The 26,867-nt window shown below is 46.2% G+C and overlaps 1 protein-coding gene across 11 annotated transcripts in view; it reads right to left on the reverse strand.

Annotated features, from left to right (window-relative positions):
- The window catches only part of LOC141154049 (death-associated protein kinase 2-like), an 80,869-nt gene extending 57,534 nt beyond the window's left edge, over positions 1-23,335 (reverse strand). For 5 of the 11 annotated variants that reach the window (XM_073639465.1, XM_073639455.1, XM_073639466.1 and 2 more), the window contains exon 1: positions 23,088-23,335. The gene's annotated coding sequence lies outside the window, so the exon portion shown is untranslated. Of the gene's footprint in view, positions 1-11,173; positions 11,390-22,782; positions 23,016-23,087 lie in introns of those variants that run through there. The other 6 variants (XM_073639456.1, XM_073639460.1, XM_073639461.1 and 3 more) reach the window with 2 other exon arrangements.
- Positions 23,336-26,867: the final 3,532 nt, after the last annotated feature.

The raw sequence follows: 26,867 nt of genomic DNA on the forward strand, positions 1-26,867 counted from the left end.
GGAAGACTGCTGACTTGACAGATGTCCAGAAGGCAGTCATTGACACACTCTACAAGGAGGGTAAGCCACAAAAGGTCATTGCTAAAGAAGCTGGCTGTTCAAAGAGTGCTGTATCCAAGCATATTAATGGAAAGTTGAGTGGAAGGAAAAAGTGTGGTAAAAAAAAGGTGCACAAGCAACCGGGATAACCGCAGCCATGAAAGGATTGTTAAGAAAAGGCCATTCAAAAATTTGTGGGAGATTCACAAGGAGAGGACTGCTGCTGGAGTCATTGCTTCAAGAGCTCTCATACACGGCTCATGTTTAAGTGATAAATTTACTGTAGCACAGATTCATCTCAGCTAAAAGTCCAGACCCTTAGATCAGGAATAGGACCGACATTTATAGGACATTTCAGGACTTTCTTAAATTCTTATGAAAAAAATATTCCCCACAAACTGCATTGAACTACTGCACCCAATTTATTAGATATTTTATAAGCTGGAGTCGGTCCATTTTATACAGACTCCACCAAAATGGGCTCTAACTCCACAGCCCTGCTGAGAACATGTACCTGTACCTCGCCCCCAGCTCCAGTGTTTGCATTGTGACAACATGGATATGTAGTAATCCAGGCATCGCTGTAATTCTATGGTAAATTGTAAGTTCCCTACAGACTGGCACAGGGTGTATCTGCATCTGGCAGACTGGCACAGGGTGTATCGGCATCTGGCAGACTGGCACAGGGTGTATCGGCATCTGGCAGACTGGCACAGGGTGTATCTGCATCTGGCAGACTGGCACAGGGTGTATCTGCATCTGGCAGACTGGCACAGGGTGTATCGGCATCTGGCAGACTGGCACAGGGTGTATCTGCATCTGGCAGACTGGCACAGGGTGTATCGGCATCTGGCAGACTGGCACAGGGTGTATCTGCATCTGGCAGACTGGCACAGGGTGTATCGGCATCTGGCAGACTGGCACAGGGTGTATCTGCATCTGGCAGGCTGGCACAGGGTGTATCTGCATCTGGCAGGCTGGCACAGCGTCCCATGGGCTAATGACTAATGCAGCAGGCTTGTCACAATGCCACAGGCTGAGACAGTTATTTCGGGTTGGGGTGTATTTCTAGGCATTATAGGGTGGCACAATGTGTGGTTATGTTAGCATGGAGCAGGGGGTCATAGGTTGTTACGATAGGTCTCCATCGCCGTGTGGTGCTTCCTACCCTGGCAGCCTGGCACAGGGCAGTTTGCAGATTGGCACAGGTGCACAATTGCTGCATTTTTGCAGACCATCTCTCCACGAGATGCTCTGCAGACTGTTCGCCATCTCATTATAAATCCGCTACTTCTCGGAGAAGCTTCTCCTGGCCTGGACTGTAGAGGAGAAAAAAATGTAACGTGAAAATAAAAGAGAAGACGCCACGAGACGTGCCCGCATTATTAATGGCCGCAGCTGACTCACACCTCCTCATCCTCACCTTGTGTACAGGAGATAGAGATGGGGGGATGAATCACCAGCTACATGGAGAGAACGGACCTGAGGGATGGAGAGGAGGGGAGGGGGGAGAGACAGCTGCAGGTGTCTGATGTACAATATGGAGGAGACAGCAATTCAGTTTCCGGCAGTAAAGCTCTGATTGCTTCTTACACGGACATGTAATAAAAAGATAAAATGGAAAACGAGTCTTCTCACAGTGCAGCAGCAGACAACACGGGGAGGCTGAGCCCCCGCAGGAAGCGACCTCCACCACCGCACAGGAAGGGTCCGCCGCACCGGTCAGAGAGGACATAATACACCGTCTGCAGTCACCATGAAAATAACATAATGGAGGAAGCTGTGCGGCTATTTCATCATTTATCTTCTTATGGGCCATACATTTACTTAATTAAAATTGTAATATTTTTTCTGTCTGCTGACACCACTAGAGGGAGCACACATTCAAGTGACGGAATAAATCAGAATGCCGTGAGCTCCCTCTAAGGGTGAATATAGGAAAATTGTATTTTGTTATTATTCATCATCAATCATCATCATCATCAAAATAAGCAGCTATAGTTTTTCTGCCTGAAACCTCCACTACAGGGAGCACCCACTGATTATACAAGTCTGTATGCAGTCGGCTCCCTCTAATGGTGGGTGTAGGTGTAGCAGAATTCTATTAAGAGTAACAACTGGACTTTTTTTGACAGTGGTCACCATTAGGGGGAGCACTCCTTAAACTAACTGTATACGTCTGTATGCAGTGTGCTGCCTCTAATAGTGAGTGAAGGAAAATTGTATTATTAAAAGAAGCAGCTGGAGTTCTTCTGACTGCGGCCACCACTAGGGGGAGCACTCATTGAACTGACTGTAAAAATCTGTATGCAGTGAGATCCCTCTACTGATGGGTGTAGGTGTAGCAGAATTGTACAAAGAGAAGCAGATGGAGTTTTTCTGCCAGCATTGACTGTATAAATCTCTATATAGTGAGCTCCCTCTAGTGGTGGGTGTAGGTCTAGCAGCAGAATTGCATTGTTAACAGAAGCAAACGGAATTGTTCTCCTTTTGGTCACCACCAGGGGGAACATATATTGAACTGCTTGTATAAGTCAATATGCAGTGAGCTCCCTCTAGTGGTGGGTGTAGATGTAACAGAATTGCATTAAGAGCTGGAGTTTTTCCTGACTGTGGCCACCACTAGGAGGAACACTCATATAACTCACTGTATAAATCTATCTCTATTCAGTGAGCTTCCTCTAATGGTGAATATAGGAGAATTGTATTTTTTATTTATTATTATTCAGAGAAGCAGCTGTTTTTTTCTGCCTGAAACCTACATTAGAGAGAGCACCCACTGATTGTATAAGTCTGTATGCAGTCAGCTCCCTCTAGTGGTGGGAGTAGGTGTAGCAGAATTGTATTAAGACAAACAGCTGGAGTTTTTCTGCCTGTGGCCACCACTAGAGGGAGCACTCATTAAACGCACTGTATAAATCTGTGTGCAGTGTGCTCCCTCCAATGGTGCGTGAAGGAAAATTTTATTATTAAAAGAAGCAGCTGGAGTTTTTCTGACTGCGGCCACCACTAGGGGGAGCACTCATTGAACTGACTGTATAGATCTGTATGCAGTGAGCTCCCTCTAATGGTGGGTTTAGGTGTAGCAGAATTGTATTGTTAAGAGATACCGCTGGAGTAGTTTAGCGCCACGTCCTCCTCAGCACATAGTAGGGGGCATCTTTATAAGAGAGAGTTTGTCCGGAACAAATTATCCTAATAATATGAGAAAAGTCAGCAGTGCATTACCATCATACACTGGCATCACCGTCCCATCACCCAGGGACAGACCCAGCACAAGGACAGTACAGAAGGATTCTTGGTGCCACCAAAATCTCCCAGAAAGCAGATTTTCCGTACAGCTCCTTGTGCAGGATCCTGGGCTGCCGGGTGTCACCGGGGCCCCGCGAGAAGCTTCTTCTCCATAGCAAAAAATATATTCCATCCAAACTACTATACAAGGCCAGCGCAGGGACGAGAGCGATCAATGTGGGATTATGTGACAGACACCAGAGACGGCGCCCAACATCAGCACAGATTTCCTCCAAGTTTGGTATTTTCCAGAGACGCGCTCAGTTTGGCCACAGACCGAGGTGGGAGACAGGTTTTTAGTTTGTTTTTTTATCTCTATAATAGGAATAGACTAGAAAATCTCTGACCTAATGCAAAAAATATATCAAAAACTCCTGCAGGGCAGCTCACGAAAAATACTCTATAGGTGGCGCTGTGGCCCATGCACAGCTGCTGGTTTCATCGCTGATCGGTGGAAAGTTGGGGTTAATCTACAAGTAATGGGATGAATGCGGCGTAATAGAGCGGGATAATGGATCCATCATCATAACGAGCACAGGGTTCACGCACTAAATATTGATTACAGCAATGAAGAGCAGCGCAGATCACACAGCAAGCGAGTAAATCAACGGATGAGGAGAGAGCCAAGGACGCGGACACCAGCCAGGAGCCCGGATCTGTCCATCCTCCATCAGTCACTACAAGGGGGAAACAGTGACATGGCGTCACACAGGTCTACGGGGCCACAGGGGCAGGCATGGACGCCGTGCACCGACCGCACCCGGATCAGCCATCAGCCGGAGACGTGGGAAAAAGAAACTAATAACCAACACTACACAAAGCACACCCGAATAACAAACACGGGAGCACCGCAGAGGAGAGCGCAGCCGTACACCCTGACCGCAAACAGGAGGGATCCCACAGATCTATATACTAGTCATAGCGTACCCCCAGTGTCAGTATCCTGTACCCCGAGTGTCATTATCCTGTACCCCGAGTGTCAGTGCCATTATCCTTTACCCCAAGTGACAGTGTCATTATCCTGTACCCCGAGTGTCAGTGCCATTATCCTGTACCCCAAGTGACAGTGTCATTATCCTGTACCCCGAGTGTCAGTGTCATTATCCTGTACCCCGAGTGTCAGTGTCATTATCCTGTACCCCGAGTGTCAGTGTCATTATCCTGTACCCCGAGTGTCAGTGCCATTATCCTGTACCCCAAGTGACAGTGTCATTATCCTGTACCCCGAGTGTCAGTGTCATTATCCTGTACCCCACGTGTCAGTGTCATTATCCTGTACCCCAAGTGTCAGTGACATTATCCTGTACCCCGAGTGTCGGTGACATTATCCTGTACCCCAAGTGTCAGTGTCATTATCCTGTACCTCTAGTGTCAGCGTCATTATCCTGTAGCCCGAGTGTCGGTGACATTATCCTGTACCCCAAGTGTCAGTGTCATAATCCTGTACCCCGAGTGTCAGTGACATTATCCTGTACCCCGAGTGTCGGTGACATTATCCTGTACCCCGAGTGTCAGTGTCATTATCCTGTACCCCAGTGTCAGTGTCATTATCCTGTACCCCAAGTGTGTCATTATCCTGTACCCCCAGTGTCATTATCCTGTACCCGGAGTGTCAGTGTCATTATCCTGTACCCCGAGTGTCATTATCCTGTACCCCCAGTGTCATTATCCTGTACCCGGAGTGTCAGTGACATTATCCTGTACCCCGAGTGTCAGTGTCATTATCCTTTACCCCGAGTGTCAGTGTCATTATCCTGTACCCCGAGTGTCAGTGTCATTATCCTGTATTCCAAGTGCAAGTGTCATTATCCTGTACCCCGAGTGTCAGTGTCATTATCCTGTACCCCCAGTGTCATTATCCTGTACCCGGAGTGTCAGTGTCATTATCCTGTACCCCAAGTGTCAGTGTCATTATCCTGTACCCAGAGTGTCAGTGTCATTATCCTGTATTCCAAGTGCAAGTGTCATTATCCTGTACCCCAAGTGTCATTGTCATTATCCTGTACCCCGAGTGTCAGCGTTATTACCCTGTACCCCGAGTGTCAGTGTCATTATCCTGTAACCCAAATGTCAGCATCATTATCCTGTACCCCGAGTGTCAGTGTCATTATCTTATACCCCGAGTGTCGGTGACATTATCCTGTACCCCAAGTGTCAGTGTCATTATCCTGTACCCCGAGTGTCAGTGTCATTATCCTGTACCCCAAGTATCAGCGTCATTATCCTGTACCCCGAGTGTCAGCGTTATTACCCTGCACCCCAAGTGTCAGTGTCATTATCCTGTACACCGAGTGTCAGTGTCATTATCCTGTACACCGAGTGTCAGTGTCATTATCCTGTAACCCAAATGTCAGCATCATTATCCTGTACCCCGAGTGTCGGTGACATTATCCTGTACCCCAAGTGTCAGTGTCATTATCCTGTAACCCAAATGTCAGCATCATTATCCTGTACCCCGAGTGTCGGTGACATTATCCTGTACCCCGAGTGTCAGTGTCATTATCCCGTACCCCGAGTGTCAGCGTCATTATCCTGTACCCCATGTGTCATTATCCTGTACGCCGAGTGTCAGTGTCATTATCCTGTAACCCAAATGTCAGCATCATTATCCTGTACCCCGAGTGTCAGTGTCATTATCTTATACCCCGAGTGTCGGTGACATTATCCTGTACCCCAAGTGTCAGTGTCATTATCCTGTACCCCAAGTGTCAGTGTCATTATCCTGTACACCGAGTGTCAGTGTCATTATCCTGTACACCGAGTGTCAGTGTCATTATCCTGTACCCCGAGTGTCGGTGACATTATCCTGTACCCCAAGTGTCAGTGTCATTATCCTGTAACCCAAATGTCAGCATCATTATCTTGTACCCCGAGTGTCGGTGACATTATCCTGTACCCCGAGTGTCAGTGTCATTATCCCGTACCCCGAGTGTCAGCGTCATTATCCTGTACCCCGAGTGTCATTATCCTGTACCCCATGTGTCATTATCCTGTACGCCGAGTGTCAGTGCCATTATCCTGTACCCCGAGTGTCAGTGTCATTATCCTGTACCCCGAGTGTCAGTGTCATTATCCCGTACCCCGAGTGTCAGTGTCATTATCCTGTACCCCAGTGTCAGTGTCATTATCCCATACCCCGAGTGTCAGTGTCATTATCCTGTACCCCAGTGTCAGTGTCATTATCCTGTACCCCGAGTGTCAGCGTCATTATCCTGTAACCCAAGTGTCAGTGTCATTATCCTGTACCCCAGTGTCAGTGTCATTATCCTGTAACCCAAGAATCAGTGTCATTATCCTGTACCCCGAGTGTCAGCGTCATTATCCTGTACCCCGAGTGTCATTATCCTGTACCCCGAGTGTCAGTGTCATTATCCTGTACCCCGAGTGTCAGCGTCATTATCCTGTAACCCAAGTGTCATTATCCTGTACCCCAAGTGTCGGTGACATTATGCTGGAGCGGAGGGGTACAGTATTTTGCTATATGTGTATCTCAGCATTACTTCTGAGGGTGGGACGCTTCCCCTGTGTGATGTCACTGATAATGGTGACATCGTCTCATCCATCACACAACACAATGGCTAGGATGTGTCACAGTCACCAGGACCACCCTGTAGGGTCGGTAATTGCATGGACTTGAAAGGGTTAATATTTTACCATCGGATGACACCTTAACATTTTGGAGAAACTTTGCCTCAGATCCCATTCCTTCCCGCGGATCCCCCCTTTACGCCTCCATCCACACTGCAGCGGCTGAGGAGACGAGGAAAATAATCAAGTGTATCCGCGTCTCGCTGAAGACTGAGGGCCCCAGGGTTTCATCACTCGGCTGCGGGGGAGGAGAGGAGCAGCACAAGTCTAAGACGGATCCATCCACCAAGGATGAAAGAGGGAGACCAGCTGTGTATCAGCAAAGCTTCATGGGTAACAATATGCAAATTAGTTCTCTCCCAGTGAGCGTGTGCAACCACCACTCTTATAACGGTGACTGGGGACCCCATGATCAGAGGTGGCCATCAGTGATCGTACATCTGTGAGGTTTCTATGGGGTTAACCCATTTCAGTAACAGTTAAAGACAAAGTACATATAGCACATACAGGGGTACACGGCCTTACAATCTCATACATTCCCTTTATGGGGTTATTCCCATCTTCATATTAATGGATACTATCGGATTATTCCTGCAAATACAAGCACTTTTGCAATTTGCTGCTTATTAAAATTTTCAGCCGTTCTTGAGATATTCACACTTTTCTTTTGTTTACAGCTGGTTACCTAAGAAACCGACCACCGCTGCTGTCTAGCTTGTAAGCACTGCACTGAAGCTGGTAGAGATTAAGAGGTAATGGCGCTCTCCAGCGATCCTGGCCAGCTTCAAAAACAGTGCTTACAAGATGAATAGAAAAGATATTGTAAACACTGTGCAAGTTCTGATATCTAGCTGCAGTGGTCGGTCTCCAAGGCAACGAGCTGTAAACAAAAGAAAAAGTGTTAATATCTCAAGAACGGATGAAAATTTTTAAAAGCAGTAAATTACAAAATTGCTTGTATTTACAAGGATTATCCGACAATATCCATTTATAAAGATGAAAAAAAACACTTTCAATCACTGGAGAAGCCATACTTATTTTTCAAGGTGACTGTACCTAGGACAGATAATAGGAAGAGAAAAGGAGGAGCGGCTGACAGAAAGCAGAGAGAGTACAGAACAGCTGGATCTTATAAGCCTTTAATATGGAAACAATCAGCAGTTCTAAGAAATGGTGGAAAGATCAGAGGACTGGGAGCGTCTGAGCAGCCGGACAACCCGGGGGAACGGATAACCCGAGGGAACGGACAAGCAGGGGCAACGGACAAGCAGGGGCAACGGACAAGCAGGGGCAACGGACAAGCAGGGGCAACGGACAAGCAGGGGCAACGGACAAGCAGGGGCAACGGACAAGCAGGGGGACCGGACAAGCAGGGGGACCGGACAAGCAGGGGGACCGGACAACCCGGGGGACCGGACCACCCGGGGGAACGGACCACCCGGGGGAACGGACAACCTGGGGCAACGGACAACCCGGGGCAACGAACAAGCCGGGAGAACGGACAAGCAGGGGCAACGGACAAGCAGGGGCAACGGACAAGCAGGGGCAACGGACAAGCAGGGGCAACGGGCAACCCGGGGGAATGGACCACCCGGGGGAACGGACAACCCGGGGGAATGGATCAGTAAAGTTACTGCGGAGGATAAGAATTAAGAAAAGTGGAGAGTGACTCATCCCAATGTCATCCTGTCCTTACACAGGACCTGGCCCTTCTGTCATTAAAGCAGACACTAAGCAATTCGACGTGAAGCCATAAGAGCCTGAAGGTTAGATAAACCCCAGGAGTTGAGCTTTTGGCCCAGGAGTCCCCAAAAATCCAGGACAGTTTCATCTTCTTCACTAACCAGCAACTTGTAGTTCCCACTTCTTGTAGACCCTCTATTTTTTTCCTAAAATAATGATTTTAAAGCTGCAGCTGCATCCCCCTCCTCTCCCTCAACCCGTTTTCTATTACACTAGATATATTTTTTGGGGGGTGGGGAGCTGTGGAGGTTTCTAAATATTTAAGCTGGTGTCACACATTCTTGTATCACAGACCATGTATAGGTCTCCTGAGCTAAACTCAACAGCATCACATACGCCCATGAGGCTGCTAAGCTCAGGAGACCCGTGTCCGGTCTGTATATCACGGTCCATGCTCGTACTGTGATACACGATGTGTGAAGCCGGCTTAACCCATTATCTACCAATGTCCTTTTTTTGGGGAAGCCTAATTTTTTGCTTCTAGCAACTAAGATTTTCTAATTAGGTCCAATTAGGTCCAAAAAATGAAAATTGCTAATTTGGCAAGTAATGGGTTAATTGTTCAGAAACCTACTCAGTCGCCACCAGAAAAAAAAATCTATCTAGTTTAATAAAAAAACAGGGAGAGGAGGGGGATGCAGCTGCAGATTTAAAGTTGGTATTTTAGTGAAATAACCGGATATTTAAATCAATCAAAGCAATTAGTTGTTCAGAAAAACATTTGGATATCTGTTCTTTTTTGAAAACTATCAATAAGCTGATGCTGGAAAGACCACGGGGGTAAATTAAATTAGGTATGGTGGTGAAATAAGTAAAAAATAAAAAAAAAAATCTGTAAAAATTATATAAAAAAGAAAAATTCCTACAATTCAGGACTGTCAGTTCAATTAAAACATGGTAATAATCAAGTTCTCAAATATAATGTAATAAAACTTCGGCTTTTTTAGTAAATTAGATTTTTTAAAAAATGACAGAGAACAGATTTATTTTCACTCCTGGGTTAAGCTGACCCTGAGAAAACTAAATATTACTAACAATATAAACTTTCAGGCAACGCCGGTGACCCAACCTGAAGAACGTGTTACCTGACAATGGGCCTTAAGGAATGAATGTCATCGCCACTTGTACTATATAACCAACATACTTCACATCATCATCCTCCGTAACGCAGGATTTACACACAGGAAAAAACAAACATAACTGACCCAAAAATAGTAGAGCGCCCTTAAAGAAAATCAGGTTTTTTGTTTTCTTCTAAGAGGCTGTGACCTAACCCTAAGCGATTTGGGGAAGTGATAAGGTGCGCTGGTAGCAGTGCCGAGAACAAGATAGTAAGGGCGTGTTCATACAGAGGGGGGGTTTTTAGGACATTTTTTGAACAGATCCTCTTCAAACTCCTCCCTAATACCTCTTAGAAAACTCTTACAATGTATTTCTATGCAGTTTTTTTGAGGATTTTTTTGAGCTTTTTATTCCTTTAGTTATTTTGTTGTGATTTTGGGGAAGAAACTAAGCAGAAACTCCTCCTTTGAGGAGGATTTGAAGAATTTCCGCACCAAAAACTCCTCAGATGCCCTCAAAAAAATACTTGGTGGACAAAAAGTGCCCCCCTCCCAACCCCCAAAAAAATCTCTCCATGAAAATAGCCTAAGGCTATGTGCACATGGAGACTTTTTGATGTGCTTTTAGAGCAGAAACTCCACCACCTTTCTGAATTTTGAGGTTTTGGAGAGTTTCCATTCAGTTTCTGTTCAGTTATTGCTCTAAAAACTCCTCCAAAAAGTCTGTGCGCACATAGACTAAGGGAATGTGCATAATGAGTCTTTTTGCTGAGTTTTTGGAGCTGAAAATGAGCAGTTTTTGTGGAGTTCTGCACTTCTAAGGAGGATTTGGAGTGTTTTCTCTCAGTTTATGCCCCAAAAACTCCTAAAAAAACCTGTAAGATTATAAAAAAAAAGCTCTAAAAAGTGCTGTTCAAACAGCAGGAAATTCATAGAAAATCCAGCAAAAAAAAAAAAAACTAAAAACTTTTGAATAAAGGAATCCTGTGGCCATTGATTATCTGAACTGGCCAAGTGCCATCTCTAGAAGATGAGGCAAGGAGATCAGCAGAAGACTCATCTGGACTCAGCAACAAGACAGAGGAACAACAGGAGATCGGGAGATGAATATATATTTTTTATGCTGGGACCATTTAAAAAAAAATAAACTGAAAGTAATACATTGGAGGATACGGAGGGCCGATAACTCATGGGAAAAGGTATCCATAGAATGTATAGAATTACTGTGACATTTTGAGTTGATTTTCAGCAAATCATCTTATTGTAGAAAGAGAGGAAACTCTCACTAGCACCACCCATGAGGAAGCTAATTTGCATGTTGTACCCATAAAGCATTGCTATTCTTACCTGGTCTCTATAAGGAGTGTCAGCTTCTCCTTAAAGTCAATAAATTAAAAAAAAAAAAAAAAAGATAACCATCAACCTCCTCGCTCCTTTCATTATGTTCTTACCTCGGAGTTCACTTCATTCCGGGCAGGAGGTATAGAAAAGGTAGATCAGATTTGATCTCTTAAACAAGTGACGTTATCGGTTCCGGCTTTTCCCACAGAATTTCTGGCTCTATTCTTTCTTATTGACTTTCCTTGCTGGATTATTACAGAGATCGGTCTACAACAGGCAGAATTCCTGGCCAAGTCTCGACCTGCTCTGAGGAACAGAAAGGACACCACAAGGAGTTCAGAAACTTCTCACCGGGGAACGCCCATGTTATCTGTCATCAGGAATTCACGCGACCAAGTCTCTCAGTGTTTCTCCAGATGTAGCCGCCAATTATGGGTGATAAAGAAATCAATTAAAGAAATCCGATCATTCTTGGACCTGGCGTCATGGCCTCTGTCTCTCCTCGTTAATGATGATAATTAGCGGTGTGACACATCGGGGTGATATGTAGAATATCTGTATCCATATACCTCGAAAACTTCATTACCTTCCTATGAACATGGCTTCATTGCTCACTTGAGGCATTTAGCCTTTTTTTCTACGGCAATGTACAATAATGCCGCCATCTCGTGCCATATCACTCTACTGCATTTAGTCCACAACTATGATACCAAAAGGGTGGAGGCCAAGGCTGAAAACATCTGCTACTCACTAGTGGTGCCGCCAGTTCCGGTGGCCCAGTCCTAACCTAGTAGGCGCTATAGTTCTGGATAGAAAAGTCCCGAAATCTAAGGGAAGACTAATTAAAAAAACAAAAAAAACACAACAACAATGCTGTATTCATCAAAAACACACCAAAAATGTCACCATATTTTATTTTTGCTAACAATCCCAGGATTCTGGCTCCCTCGGGGGCTGTCCTGGATTAAAAAGGGGTGGGTTTTTTATTTAAACCCTGCCCAAAAAAGTGGGCCATCCTGCTTCATTTGGGGGCATTCTCCAATAAATGTGGAGGCACGACTTAAAATTCTCTACTCTCCCAACGCTAACGATGGTAAGTAGCATTTTTTTGCCCAAAAAAGCACTTGTGAAACCAGGTTTAAAGAGTACCTGAAACCACACCAAAAGTGGGCAGTTTTTATTCTTTCTTTTTTTCCCGTTGCCCCCTAAGTATTCAACTTTCTTTTTTTTTTTTGATTCTAGAGATAAGGACATTTTTTTCTTTAAAAAGTACCCAAAGCACCCATCTTCCGTCATTTTCTTTTTCCTTCCGTGTATAATCCTTTTTTACAGGTCTATCTAATAAAATTAAAGTAAAGGGAACCGTCTACCATTTCCATTCAGCACACAGCCATGCCCACAATAGATTAGATCGGTTCCTCCTCTGAAGATTCATTTCTCCTTCCTCACCCGACTTCTGATTAATCACCGCAGCGGCTTCATCACCAGTTGTGACAATTCCTCTAAATGCATGCATGTTAATGATATTCGCAGCTCACTTTATGACTTTAGCTATACTGGCCCTTTAAGAGGTAGGGCACATGCCAACCTTTTGATCTGTGTAACACTAGTCATCTAAACTGAGTGAGATCTGCTTACTATCTGATGACAACGTGATCAAACACATAGAATTCTCAGAAAAATAAACTGGATCTGCCAATGACCTGCAGATAAAAATATCATGGATATGGCCAGCTCTAGAGTGATAAGACACAGATCTCAGGATTTGGCACTTAAAGGGTTATTGGCATCTTCATATAAATGTACACTGTCAGATAGAGCTTGTAAAACAAAGCATTTTTGCAATTTACCGCTTATTAAAATTCTCAGCCGTTCTTGAGATATTTAACACTTTTGTTTTGTTCACAACTCGTTGCCTAAGAGACCGACCACCGCTGCTGTCTAGTTTGTAAGCACTGCGCTGAAGCTGGTCGGGGGTTAGGAAGTAACAGTGCACTCCAGCGATCCTGGCCAGCTTCAAAACAGTGCATATAAGCTTAATAGAAAAAAATTGTAAGGGTTGAGCATGTTCTTCTGTCTAGAAGCGGTGGTCGGTCTCCAAGGCAACGAACTGTAAACAAAACAAAAAAGGTGTGAATATCCCAAGAACGAAGGAAGATTTTAAAAAGCTGTAAATTGCAAAATTGCTTGTTTTTACACTCACAATCCAACAAAATCCATTTATGAATATGGGAATAAACCCTCTAAGTCCCCACACATGAACGATGGGTTGGTCCACAGCTATCTAATGTGTATGGGCAGATTTAAGCTATTCCTCTGGAACCCATTCCTATACACATGCATGTGTTCATAACAGGTAGAGGGGAATAAGCGGCTTCTAGACCAGACACCTCTTGTATCATCTTATCTTCCTTGTAAATTAAAGGATTAGGCATATTAAAGTTCAACATGCCCAGTCCTTCTTTTTCCCCCAATATTTCTAAAATTAGCAAACCCCCTTTATATATTGGAAGGTTGACTGGTCCCACAGTAATCACAGGTTTGGCTGCGTCGCACCCAAGCCCATGGGGGGGCTCGGAAATAGCAGTTTTGGCTGGTTTGGCTTGGGTGTGGCTGCTACCTCTGCACCCACTGTAGCTCCTGACAGGCCTGAATAATCTGAGTGGACTGTAGACATCTGGATAAGCTCTCTGCTATTTCCATCACCGGCCCTTCTGGTTTTGATCAATGGGGAATTTTTTTAGGGGTTTCTGGAGGGAAGATTATCTAACAGATGTTACCAGCATCGATACAACGAGCCTTTCATCCTGCAACATAAACACGTTGTGTAATCCACAGAATGCTAAAAACTCCATTCACTGCGGAGATAAATGTCGCACTGTCCAGCCATAAAAGCCCAAAATGACATTATTTCCACTGGAAATGCCGTAAACTCACAAGCGTTCCTGGAATGAAAGCATCAGGAGGTTTGATATTTTTCTTGTGACAGCGTAAAAACAAAAGTATTTCAGCATGCTAAAATAGTTCCCTGAAAGACTCAATATAGGGGTCATTATAGCCCCTGTGGGTCATCAACATGAACACCGTCCATAAACACAAAAAAAGAATACAGGTCAATTTGCCTCTTGTCCCAACATCAACTCACATTTTTTTACAAGCGGACAACTCATATTTAAAAGGGAACACCTTCCAAGATATCAGGACTATAAGAAAGAATTTCTATTCCGCATGGTCACTAAAAAAAGCTGCTTTCACACTTTCTGTCAAGTAACTGACCTGCTGTATATTTTTCGTCAGGCGAGGGAACCCTTGCCTGATCTATGGGCACCATGTTGTAGAGCAGGAGGAGCTGAGTAAGCCGATATATCATATCATGGGAAAAATATTTCGAAAGACTTGTAATTTGTTTCATTTCAATTTTAAACTTCCAAGAGTCCAATGGGTGGTTCTACTCGCTAGGTAAGACCGCCCACTGGACTCATTAGTCGAAAACTAAAAAAAGGACAAGTTGTACTAAATATTTTCCCATATCAGTATGTATCAATCTGCTCAGCTCCTCCTGCTCTACAACATGGTGCCCACGGATGGGACCGCATTTTCATGGTGACAGGTTCCCTTCCCTGATAAAAATGATAAAGCAAGTCAATGAGTGAAGAAATCAATTAGGCAACCCATTTCCATATTATCTTAGATTGTAAAGATCACCCCCGTTCTGGCAGACTGGACACAACCATGTATCACAGTCATCCTAGACTGGAACCCATTTTTGCCGGTCCTATAAGGACTCACACATTTGTATTGTCTTCTATTGGCTCCTGACCGTATTGAACGTTATATAGTCCAAATAGGCAACATCAAGTCCTAGAACGAAGGTAAGTAAATTCTGAGATGTCAGCCGAAGGAAGGAAAAGGCCAAAACATATCTGATCCTATTCTGCACTGGCAGAAATATTGTATTCTCCGACTGTGCTGGAAATGGTTAAAGGGCTTTGTAGGAGAGTAAAAAGCAATATGGGTACAAATGGCTGAAGAGAAAGCTCACATCTTGTGAAGTATTGTTCTCTGTACTCGGATTACTTCCTTTACTCTTTAGTCTTATTGTAGTAGGAAACTTTATGATCCTCCATTTCGGCTGCCAAGGTCCTTGTCCTAAAAGCGCCAAATCCCTCAGGCTGTCTCCAGCCTCTCCCGCCCCGAGGAGTCTCCTAGTAGGCTCTATTCTCTTTGAAGACCTGTTTAATAAGGTCAAGATGTCAAAAGGGAACATTCCTGAGAATGCCTTCTCTGCAGCAGGATCCTCCCCCGCAGGGATGCTAGAAGTGTCATATCAGATCCATACAACCCTGGTGAGAAAGCCACAGATGGAGAAAGATGGCACAACCAGGGTAGGAGGTCGGAGAGGACCATATAAATGTCATACCCATGTCAACCAGAAGCTCTTCACCTCCCAAACACAACCTGGTAATGTAAAGCTGGGCATAATACCACAAAGAGTTTTTCCAACTAGTGCCACTACAGTCCGCCGGCACAGGCGCCCCGCCGCTACAGTCCGCCGGCACAGGCGCCCCGCCGCTGCAGTCCGCCGGCTCAGGCGCCCCGCCGCTGCAGTCCGCCAGCTCAGGCGCCCCGCCGCTGCAGTCCGCCGGCTCAGGCGCCCCGCCGCTACAGTCCGCCGGCTCAGGCGCCCCGCCGCTACAGTCCGCCGGCTCAGGCGCCCCGCCGCTACAGTCCGCCGGCTCAGGCGCCCCGCCGCTACAGTTCGCCGGCTCAGGCGGCCCGCCGCTACAGTCCCCCGGCACAGGCGCCCCGCCGCTACAGTCCGCCGGCATAGGCGCCCCACCGCTACAGTCCACTGGCACAGGCGCTTGTCTGTTATTACTATTTCCTGTTGCTTATATAGCAGTAACATATTCCGCAGTGTTGTACAGAGATTGTCACGATGGGCATCAAATCATAGCTTACAGTATTGCAACTTGCAAACATTGGCGGGCACACTGTAGGCTCGGCTCAGTTTTGGTTGTCTCTGGCCACACTTGCAAGCAGGGGTGATGAAGCTTCAGCCCACACAGCAGAGGTGGTGGAAGTGGTCCGCAATCATTTAGCCAGGAAACACACAGACTTTGCTGTTTTTAATGATGTGTGCTGCCAGGCCCCAGTACTCTCCAGAGATCACTGCTACAGATATAATAGCCAACTATGTAGCCATCCGGCATTAGGCTACTGCATTTACACACACACACATGACCAGAGACCAACCTTTGTCTTCATGTTCAAAATATTCATCTTCAAGAAGTAAAGATACCCATCGGCAGGACCCGCGATCTTGGGTGCCATCGGCAGGACCCGCTATCTTGGGTGCCATCAGCAGGACCAGCGATCTTGGGTGCCATCAGCAGGACCAGCGATCTTGGGTGCCATAGGCAGGACCCGCGATCTTGGGTGCCATTGTCAGGACCCGCGATCTCAATGTGACCCCTTCGCCACTAGAACCAGCCCGTGGAGGGCAGCTTGATGATAGACCCCCATCTACACCTACAGATACAAACATCTGGAAAATATTAACTTATAAACAAGAAGTGATGTTGGAAGTCCATCTATTTCTCAACCTGAACAGCCAGTAACAAGTCAGTCCACATTTTGGCCGCCTCCACCCCGCGCTGTCAACAAGTCCAATATAACCTCCAATCGTAGCCTCCAATTCCCAAATATCCAAACAATGGGCCTCTGAGGACAGCAGCCCGCACCCTCCAACGTGCCAGAATGTGAAATAGAAGTATTTCTGGTCTTCAGCGCATTCCTCGGATAGTCCTCGGGGCGTGTAGTGGGATAAATGGACCATAGTAGGAACCTGGCAGGAATCATCCATGTAATCATTAATCAGAATGGAAAATCCAACCGTTTCATCCCTGCGCAGCTCCTACATCTGCAGAGTGTAAATGTGGAGGAGACCCAGCCCGGAAATTCTCCAAATTAGTTATTGATCCTAATAATTCCTTAAGATGTCATTTTCTGGCAAGGAGAAGTCAGTATGTTCTTCTCATATCTAGAGGGACACAAAACACTTCCATTCCAGCTGCGCAGCGACACAATTATGACTGAGCCCCCCATTACCTCCAACGCTGCAGTTCTTGGAGCAAGGGATCTCATGCCTTCCTGCTGGAGTTCCCCTTTAAGTAAAGCACTTAGACAATTGCTATCTGTGCCAAACTTTTTGAGTATGTCTATGATGTCAGAGCAAGCATGAGAGCTGACATATATTCCCCGGAGGACCCCTTTAACTAATGATACAATAAGTGATAGAGATTAAATTAAGCATTACACTGGTTATTACACAGAATACTGCCAGCCCCAGAGCTTGCAATCTAATTTCCACATGCATATAATTACACGTTACAGTCAATTTAATCAGAAACCAATTAATAAGATGGTACACAGGCCTGTAATATACAGACAACTACCCGGGATGTGTCATCGGAAAGCACACGGATTGTGGCCGCAGAGCCTTTCCTATGGCAGAACTGAACATTAGACATCTGTGCAGCCGCTGTCATTGTAAATCGCTTAACTAGCAATTCCCAATCAGTTCATTATAGCGCCCCCAGTGGACACAGGCTGAAATTACACTATCACAAAGCTGGAGAAGTACATGATATTTCTCCTAAGCAAACCTTGTATAAAATCTCCAATATGTCTATGTGGTGTCACTAAATAAGAAGTAGGAACTTGTGCTGCCCCCTGTATAGGCAGAATCCTTCTTGTTTTGTTAAGTGTTAATCTGTCACAAAGTAACTGCAATAATGGGTCATACGCACACACACGTTCTATCTATAGATAGATAGATAGATAGATAGATATATTACACACACTGCTCAAAAAAATAAAAGGAACACTTAAACAACAGAATATAACTCCAAGTAAATCAAACTTCTGTGAAATCAAACTGTCCACTTAGGAAGCAACACTGATTGACAATCAATTTCACATGCTGTTGTGCAAATGGAATAGAGGATAGATGGAAATTATTGGCAATTATCAAGACACCCTCAATAAAGGAGTGGTTCTGTAGGTGGGGACCACAGACCACATCTCAGTACCAATGCTTTCTGGCTGATGTTTTGGTCACTTTTGAATGTTGGTTGTGCTTTCACACTCGTGGTAGCATGAGACGGACTCTACAACCCACAGAAGTTGCTCAGGTAGTGCAGCTCATCCAGGATGGCACATCAATGCGAGCCGTGGCAAGAAGGTTTGCTGTGTCTGTCAGCGTAGTGTCCAGAGGCTGGAGGCGCTACCAGGAGACAGGCCAGTACACCAGGAGACTAGGAGGGCAACAACCCAGCAGCAGGACCGCTACCTCCGCCTTTGTGCAAGGAGGAACAGGAGGAGCACTGCCAGAGCCCTGCAAAATGACCTCCAGCAGGCCACAAATGTGCATGTGTCTGCACAAACAGTTAGAAACCGACTCCATGAGGGAGGTATGAGGGCCCGACGTCCACAGATGGGGGTTGTGCTCACAGCCCAACACCGTGCAGGACGCTTGGCATTTGCCACAGAACACCAGGATTGGCAAAGTCACCACTCGCGCCCTGTGCTCTTCACAGATGAAAGCAGGTTCACACTGAGCACATGTGACAGACGTGACAGAGTCTGGAGACGCCGTGGAGAGCGATCTGCTGCCTGCAGCATCCTTCAGCATGACCGGTTTGGGAGTGGGTCAGTAATGGTGTGGGGTGGCATTTCTTTGGAGGGCCGCACAGCCCTCCCTGTGCTCGCCAGAGGTAGCCTGACTGCCATTAGGTACCGAGGTGAGATCCTCAGACCCCTTGTGAGACCATATGCTGGTGCGGTTGGCCCTGGGTTCCTCCTAATGCAGGACAATGCCAGACCTCATGTGGCTGGAGTGTGTCAGCAGTTCCTGCAAGATGAAGGAATTGAAGCTATGGACTGGCCGCTCGTTCCCCAGACCTGAATCCGATTGAGCACATCTGGGACATCATGTCTCGCTCCATCCACCAACGTCACGTTGCACCACAGACTGTCCAGGAGTTGGCGGATGCTTTAGTCCAGGTCTGGGAGGAGATCCCACAGGAGACCATCCGCAACCTCATCAGGAGCATGCCCAGGCATTGTAGGGAGGTCATACAGGCACGTGGAGGCCACACACAATACTCAACCTCATCAGGAGCATGCCCAGGCGTTGTAGGGAGGTCATACAGGCACGTGGAGGCCACACACAATACTGAGCCTCATCAGGAGCATGTCCAGGCGTTGTAGGGAGGTCATACAGGCACGTGGAGGCCACACACAATACTCAGCCTCATCAGGAGCATGCCCAGGCGTTGTAGGGAGGTCATACAGGCACGTGGAGGCCACACACAATACTCAGCCTCATCAGGAGCATGCCCAGGCATTGTAGGGAGGTCATACAGGCACGTGGAGGCCACACACAATATTGAGACTCATTTTGACTTGTTTTAAGGACATTACATTAAAGTTGGATCAGCCTGTAGTGTGTTTTTCCACTTTAATTTTGGGGGTGACTCCAAATCCAGGCCTCCATTGGTTAATAAATGTGATTTCCATTGATGATTTTTGTGTGATTTTGTTGTCAGCACATTCAACTTTGTACAGAACAAAGTATTCAATGAGAATATTTCATTCATTCAGATCTAGGATGTGTTATTTGAGTGTTTCCTTTATTTTTTGAGCAGTGTATATATATATATACATACATACATACACATATATATTACACACACACACACATGTATATACAGTGCCTTGTGAAAGTATTTGGCTCCCTTTAACTTTTCTACCTTTTGCCACATTTCTGTCTTCAAACATAAAGATATAAAATTCAAATTTTTTGGGGAAGAATCAACAACAAGTGGGACACAATCGTGAAGTGGAACGAAATTATTGGATATTTTAAACTTTTTTAACAAATTAAAAACTGAAAAGTGGGGCGTGCAATATTATTCCGCCCCTTTACTTTCAGTGCAGAAGTTCAGTGCGGATCTCTGAAGGATCCAATGTTGTCCTAAATGACTGGTAATGATAAATAGAATCCACCTGTGTGTAATCAAGTCTCCGTATAAATGCACCTGCTCTGTGATGGTCTATAAGGGTGCGTGCCCACGTAGCGTTTTTTCAAGCGTATTTGATGCGGAATTTCCGCAGCGGAAACGCTTGTAAAACGCTTGTCAAACTGCACCCCATGGTCCCCAATGAGAATCTGCAAGTTCTATGCCCATGCTGCGGATTTTTCCGCAGCGTTTTTGATGCGCAAAAAAATCCGCAGCATGTCATTTAATTTTGCGTTTCTGCATAATTGCCTTTGCAATGCAATAACAAACGCAAGGCAATTCCGCATGTCGAAAACGCGCGATAAACGCTTGAGAAATTCCGCATGCGTTTTTCCGGGAGAGGACATGCAGAAACGAAGCAGAAATTTTCTGCTTCATTTCCGCAACGTGGGCACATAGCCTCGGTTCTGTTTCAAGTGCAGAGAGCATCATGAAGACCAAGGAACACACCAGGCAGGTCCGAGATACTGTTGTGGCGAAGTTTAAACCCAGATTTGGATACACAGAGATTGCCCAAGTTTTAAACATCTCAAGGAGCACTGTGCAAGCGATCATATTGAAATGGAAGGAGTATCAGACCACTGCAAATCTACCAAGACCCGGCCGTCCCTCTAAACTTTCATCTGGAACAAGGAGAAGACTGATCAGAGATGCAGCCAAAAGGCCCATGATCACTCTGGATGAACTGCAGAGATCTACAGCTGAGGTGGGAGAGTCTGTCCATAGGACAACAATCAGTCATACACTGCACAAATCTGGCCTTTATGGAAGAGTGGCAAGAAGAAAGCCATTTCTCAAAGATATCCACAAAAAGTCTCGTTTGAAGTTTGCCACAAGACACCTGGGAGACACACCAAAAACATGTGGAATAAGGTGCTCTGGTCAGATGAAACCAAAATTGAACTTTTTGGCCACAATGCAAAACGATATGTTTGGCATAAAAGCAACACAGCTCATCTCCCTCAAAACACCATCCCCACTGTCAAACATGGTGGTGTCAGCATCATGGTTTGGGCCTGCTTTTCTTCAGCAGGGACAGGGAAGATGGTTAAAATTGATGGGAAGATGGACGGAGCCAAACACAGGACCATTCTGGAAGAAAACCTGTTGGAGTCTGCAAAAGACCTTAGACTGGGACGGAGATTTATCTTCCAACAAGACAATGATCCCAAACATAAAGCAAAATCTACAATGGAATGGTTCAAAAATAAACGTGTTAATAAAGGTGTTAGAACGGCCAAGTCAAAGTCCAGACCAGAATCCAATCGAGAATCTGTGGAAAGAGCTGAAAACTGCTGTTCACAAACGCCCTCCATCCAACCTCAATGAGCTCGAGCTGTTTTGCAAGGAAGAATGGGCAAGAATTTCAGCCTCTCGATGTGCAAAACTGATGGAGACATACCCCAAGCGACTTGCAGCTGTAATCGCAGCAAAAGGTGGCGCTACAAAGTATTAACTCAAGGGGGCCGAATAATATTGCACGCCCCACTTTTCAGTTTTTAATTTGTTAAAAAAGTTTAAAATATCCAATAAATTTCGTTCCACTTCACGATTGTGTCCCACTTGTTGTTGATTCTTCCCAAAAAAATTTGAATTTTATATCTTTATGTTTGAAGCCAGAAATGTGGCAAAAGGTAGAAAAGTTCAAGGGGGCCAAATACTTTCACAATGCACTGTATACAAGTGCTTCTCACAAAATTAGAACATCATCAAAAAGTTAATTTATTTCAGTTCTTCAACACAAAAAGTGACACTCCTATATTATATAGAGTCATTACACACAGAGGGATCTATTTCAAGTGTTTATTTCTATTAATGTTGATTATTATGGCTTACAGCCAATGAAAGCACAAAAGTCATTATCTCAGTAAATTAGAATAATTAACAAAAAACACCTGCAGAGGCTTCCTAAGCATTTAAAAAGGTCCCTTAGTCTGTTTCAGTAGGCTCCACAATCCCAAAACATACATATTACACACACATGCTATATGGCATCCTGCATATCTTCTAAAGCCAGAATGAGCCATTTGGATTGCTGGAAGTTGTCTTTCTTCACAGTACACATCAATCTTTACCTGAGATCAGCTATTTTAGCTGTAATAATTCCCATATGGTATCAGTAAATCCCCCCGGTTATATATGCACCATGTTACCTAATAACTCAGCAGTACAACTGGGAATTACTTTGCAGTTTGCTGCCCAGCAAAAGTTTTCGATTGCAATGTTGTGGCTGACATAGATCACAGATCCCATAGTCCCTGAACCTATAGAGATCAATCCTAAAAAGTGCTTCCAAATCCAGCACAGTTCAACTGTGTCCACACTTTGCTTTTTTTGTCACAGTTACAGAAAATATATATTTTTTTTTTTCAGCAATTTTGGAAAAAGTGCAAAAAAAGCCAAAAATACAATGCCTGATGCACTCAGCTACCTGAAAGCTATTCTTAAATCATGGAGCCCCCACTTTTTCCTGGAGAACACAACTGCCAGGGCAAGAAACAGTTAAATGTTTCGCCTCCAGGTTGCTACATTGTAACATTCCAAACACAAACATTCTAAAATGTTACAAAACAAACAGAAGACAAATGTAACCAGAGAGCAGGGGAAGGGTATAAAGGGGCAGGGGCACTTACCAGCAGACTGCCAGCTCCTCCGCACTGTGGGGGGCTCCAGATAATCGCCCCCTCTTCTGCCCTAATTCTCTGCAGTTTTTGCTGAAGCCAAACTGCCTGCAGCTAATCTGTTGGTGAAAGTTTTCATATTCCAGCCTCCAAATGAGGAGTCAGGGTGGGGAGGGGGGAATGGAGCTCCTGTTTAGCTATTGTGCAAACCCAATGTCATGGGGTTCTGGGGTTTTGGAACTCCAAGGGGGGCAGGTAGCAATCCTGGCAAGAAGGGGTTACAGCAGTGCCTAGATGGAGGGTAGAGAGGAGCCTACCTTGCCCAGGCTGGAGCTCTGCTCCCTGCAGATGGAGGTCACAGGGCATCCTGCATGGTGGATCCTCATCTGCTGTGAAGTTATGAGCAGGGATGGATCACATTTGATCTCCAGGGCTGGGGCCTTGCAGAGCAAGGGAAGGGGGAGGTCAGGAAGCTGTTGTAACAGATAGTAATAGGCAGACTTGAATGCAATGTGTTTTTGCTGGGGAAGCAGTATGGTGATAGTATGCAGCAACCAGGAAGGGACTTGGCTCTTAAAGGTGCAGCCCTGCAATAATAATCAGGATGTAGGATGAATCACATCCATTACCTGCAGAGGAGAGAACACACAACAGTCACTGGGAAAGCTGCCCTCAGACTGAGATATGCTCTTCAAGGGATATTCCAAAGTAACTTTGCAATTTACCTCTTATTAAAAAAAAATCAAGATTTTTTTTTATAGTTTACTGCTTGTTGCCTAGATTACCAGCCACCTCTGGGGCTTTAAAGATATCATCACTGTCCCCAATGGGGCTCATAATCTATATTCCCTATCAATATATCTATGGAGTGTGGGATTTGAACTCAAGACCCCAGCACTGCAAGGTTAAATTGCTAACCACTGAGCCACTATGCTTCCCTATCATCACAAGCTCTTTGAAGGTGGCCCTGATCGCTCTTCCGATGCTGCTGCTCTGCCTCTGCTTGCTACATGGGAGAGCGTCCAAACTGTCAGAAAACAAAGCTGCACGTCCCCCAGGAAGCCGAGAGGCAGAGGAGCGGCATGTTCCTGATCAAAGAACATGAGAACAGCCCCTTTAAGTGATGTTAGATATTTCCGACATGGGGGATGGCAGTATATTAAAACCAGGTGACATGCATCAGTAGGTCCATCAATTCTGCATGTCCTAACCCCGCTCCAGTACCCGTTCTGTAACATCTGGATTGCCCAAGTCTTACATAATGTTTTCAGACAATTATAGGGATAGTCTGCTTGATGCCCCCCCATATTATCCCAAGTATGTGTCTGTACATGAAAGGAAATGGATTTCTGGGAGTAGAATCCTACTTTTCTGGGGAGAGTCACCACTTCTCCTTCACACTCATCCAATCCATCATTTCTTGATGCCACATCGTGGACCATCCACTGTCCCCACCCTGCGGGGTCTCAGGGTGAGCCCACCTAGGCACTGTTTTAGAAAGGCGGAGTCTACAAACCCTCCCGACCTCTTTCCACATGACTGTGGTGTCCAGCAAACGTGTAACCACATGAGGACATTTCGCTACCTTGCAGTGCTGCCTTCACAGATCTGTCAGACAGAACTCTGCTGATGGGCTGCAGTGGTCACGTAATATGACAATGTCTGATGAGCGTTGACATCGCTGAAACAGCACCGGTCAGGAGTTGAGGATACTTTTTTTTTTTTTTTTATCATTTTTACATGGTGTTTCATATCAAATCCCCACAGCCAAGATTTCGCCCTACAGAAGTAAACCTCATTTGCCACAATGTATCAGTTCCTCGTATTTATTTTCGGCTTCGCTCTGCCTCTGTGTTCAGCCCTATTTCTTTGCTCTTTATGGAGCCCTGTAACGGGATCCGAGAATATACACAGCTCAAAAAAATAAAGGGAGCGCTCAACACATCCTAGATCTGAATGAATGAAATATTCTCATTGAATACTTTGTTCTGTATAAAGTTGAATGTGCTGACAACAAAATCACACAAAAATCATCAATGGAAATCACATTTATTAACCAATGGAGGCCTGGATTTGGAGTCACCCCCTAAATTAAAGTGGAAAAACACACTACAGGCTGATCCAACTTTAATGTAATGTCCTTAAAACAAGTCAAAATGAGGCTCAGTATTGTGTGTGGCCTCCACGTGTCTGTATGACCTCCCTACAACGCCTGGGCATGCTCCTGATGAGGCTGAGTATTGTATGTGGCCTCCACGTGCCTGTATGACCCCCTACAACGCCTGGGCATGCTCCTGATGAGGCTGAGTATTGTGTGTGGCCTCCACGTGCCTGTATGACCTCCCTACAACGCCTGGGCATGCTCCTGATGAGGCTGAGTATTGTGTGTGGCCTCCACGTGCCTGTATGACCTCCCTACAACGCCTGGGCATGCTCCTGATGAGGCTCAGTATTGTGTGTGGCCTCCACGTGCCTGTATGACCTCCCTACAACGCCTGGGCATGCTCCTGATGAGGCTCAGTATTGTGTGTGGCCTCCACGTGCCTGTATGACCTCCCTACAACGCCTGGGCATGCTCCTGATGAGGCTGAGTATTGTGTGTGGCCTCCACGTGCCTGTATGACCTCCCTACAACGCCTGGGCATGCTCCTGATGAGGCTGAGTATTGTGTGTGGCCTCCACGTGCCTGTATGACCTCCCTACAACGCCTGGGCATGCTCCTGATGAGGCTCAGTATTGTGTGTGGCCTTCACGTGCCTGTGTGACCTCCCTACAACGCCTGGGCATGCTCCTGATGAGGCTGAGTATTGTGTGTGGCCTCCACGTGTCTGTATGACCTCCCTACAACGCCTGGGTATGCTCCTGATGAGGCTGAGTATTGTGTGTGGCCTCCACGTGCCTGTATGACCTCCCTACAATGCCTGGGCATGCTCCTGATGAGGCTGAGTATTGTGTGTGGCCTCCACGTGCCTGTATGACCTCCCTACAACGCCTGGCCATGGTCCTGATGAGGCTGAGTATTGTGTGTGGCCTCCACGTGCCTGTATGACCTCCCTACAACGCCTGGGCATGGTCCTGATGAGGCTGAGTATTGTGTGTGGCCTCCACGTGCCTGTATGACCTCCCTACAACGCCTGGGCATGCTCCTGATGAGGCTCAGTATTGTGTGTGGCCTCCACGTGCCTGTATGACCTCCCTACAACGCCTGGGCATGCTCCTGATGAGGCTCAGTATTGTGTGTGGCCTCCACGTGCCTGTATGACCTCCCTACAATGCCTGGGCATGCTCCTGATGAGGCTGAGTATTGTGTGTGGCCTCCACGTGCCTGTATGACCTCCCTACAACGCCTGGGCATGGTCCTGATGAGGCTGAGTATTGTGTGTGGCCTCCACGTGCCTGTATGACCTCCCTACAACGCCTGGGCATGCTCCTGATGAGGTTGAGTATTGTATGTGGCCTCCACGTGCCTGTATGACCTCCCTACAATGCCTGGGCATGCTCCTGATGAGGTTGCGGATGGTCTCCTGTGGGATCTCCTCCCAGACCTGGACTAAAGCATCCGCCAACTCCTGGACAGTCTGTGGTGCAACGTGACGTTGGTGGATGGAGCGAGACATGATGTCCCAGATGTGCTCAATGGGATTCAGGTCTGGGGAACGGGCGGGCCAGTCCATAGCTTCAATGCCTTCATCTTGCAGGAACTGCTGACACACTCCAGCCACATGAGGTCTGGCATTGTCCTGCATAAGGAGGAACCCAGGGCCAACCGCACCAGCATATGGCCTCACAAGGGGTCTGAGGATCTCATCTCGGTACCTAATGGCAGTCAGGCTACCTCTGGCGAGCACATGGAAGGCTGGGCGGCCCTCCAAAGAAATCCCACCCCACACCATTACTGATCCACTGCCAAACCGGTCATGCTGAAGGATGTTGCAGGCAGCAGATCGCTCTCCACGGCGTCTCCAGACTCTGTCACGTCTGTCACATGTGCTCAGTGTGAACCTGCTTTCATCTGTGAAGAGCACAGGGCGCCAGTGGCGACTTTGCCAGTCCTGGTGTTCTGTGGCAAATGCCAAGCGTCCTGCACGGTGTTGGGC

Source organism: Phyllobates terribilis, unplaced genomic scaffold, assembly GCF_046119375.1.
Source record: "Phyllobates terribilis strain yellow unplaced genomic scaffold, ASM4611937v1 Scaffold_7__3_contigs__length_470593459, whole genome shotgun sequence".
In the NCBI taxonomy this organism is placed as follows: Eukaryota; Metazoa; Chordata; class Amphibia; order Anura; family Dendrobatidae; genus Phyllobates; species Phyllobates terribilis.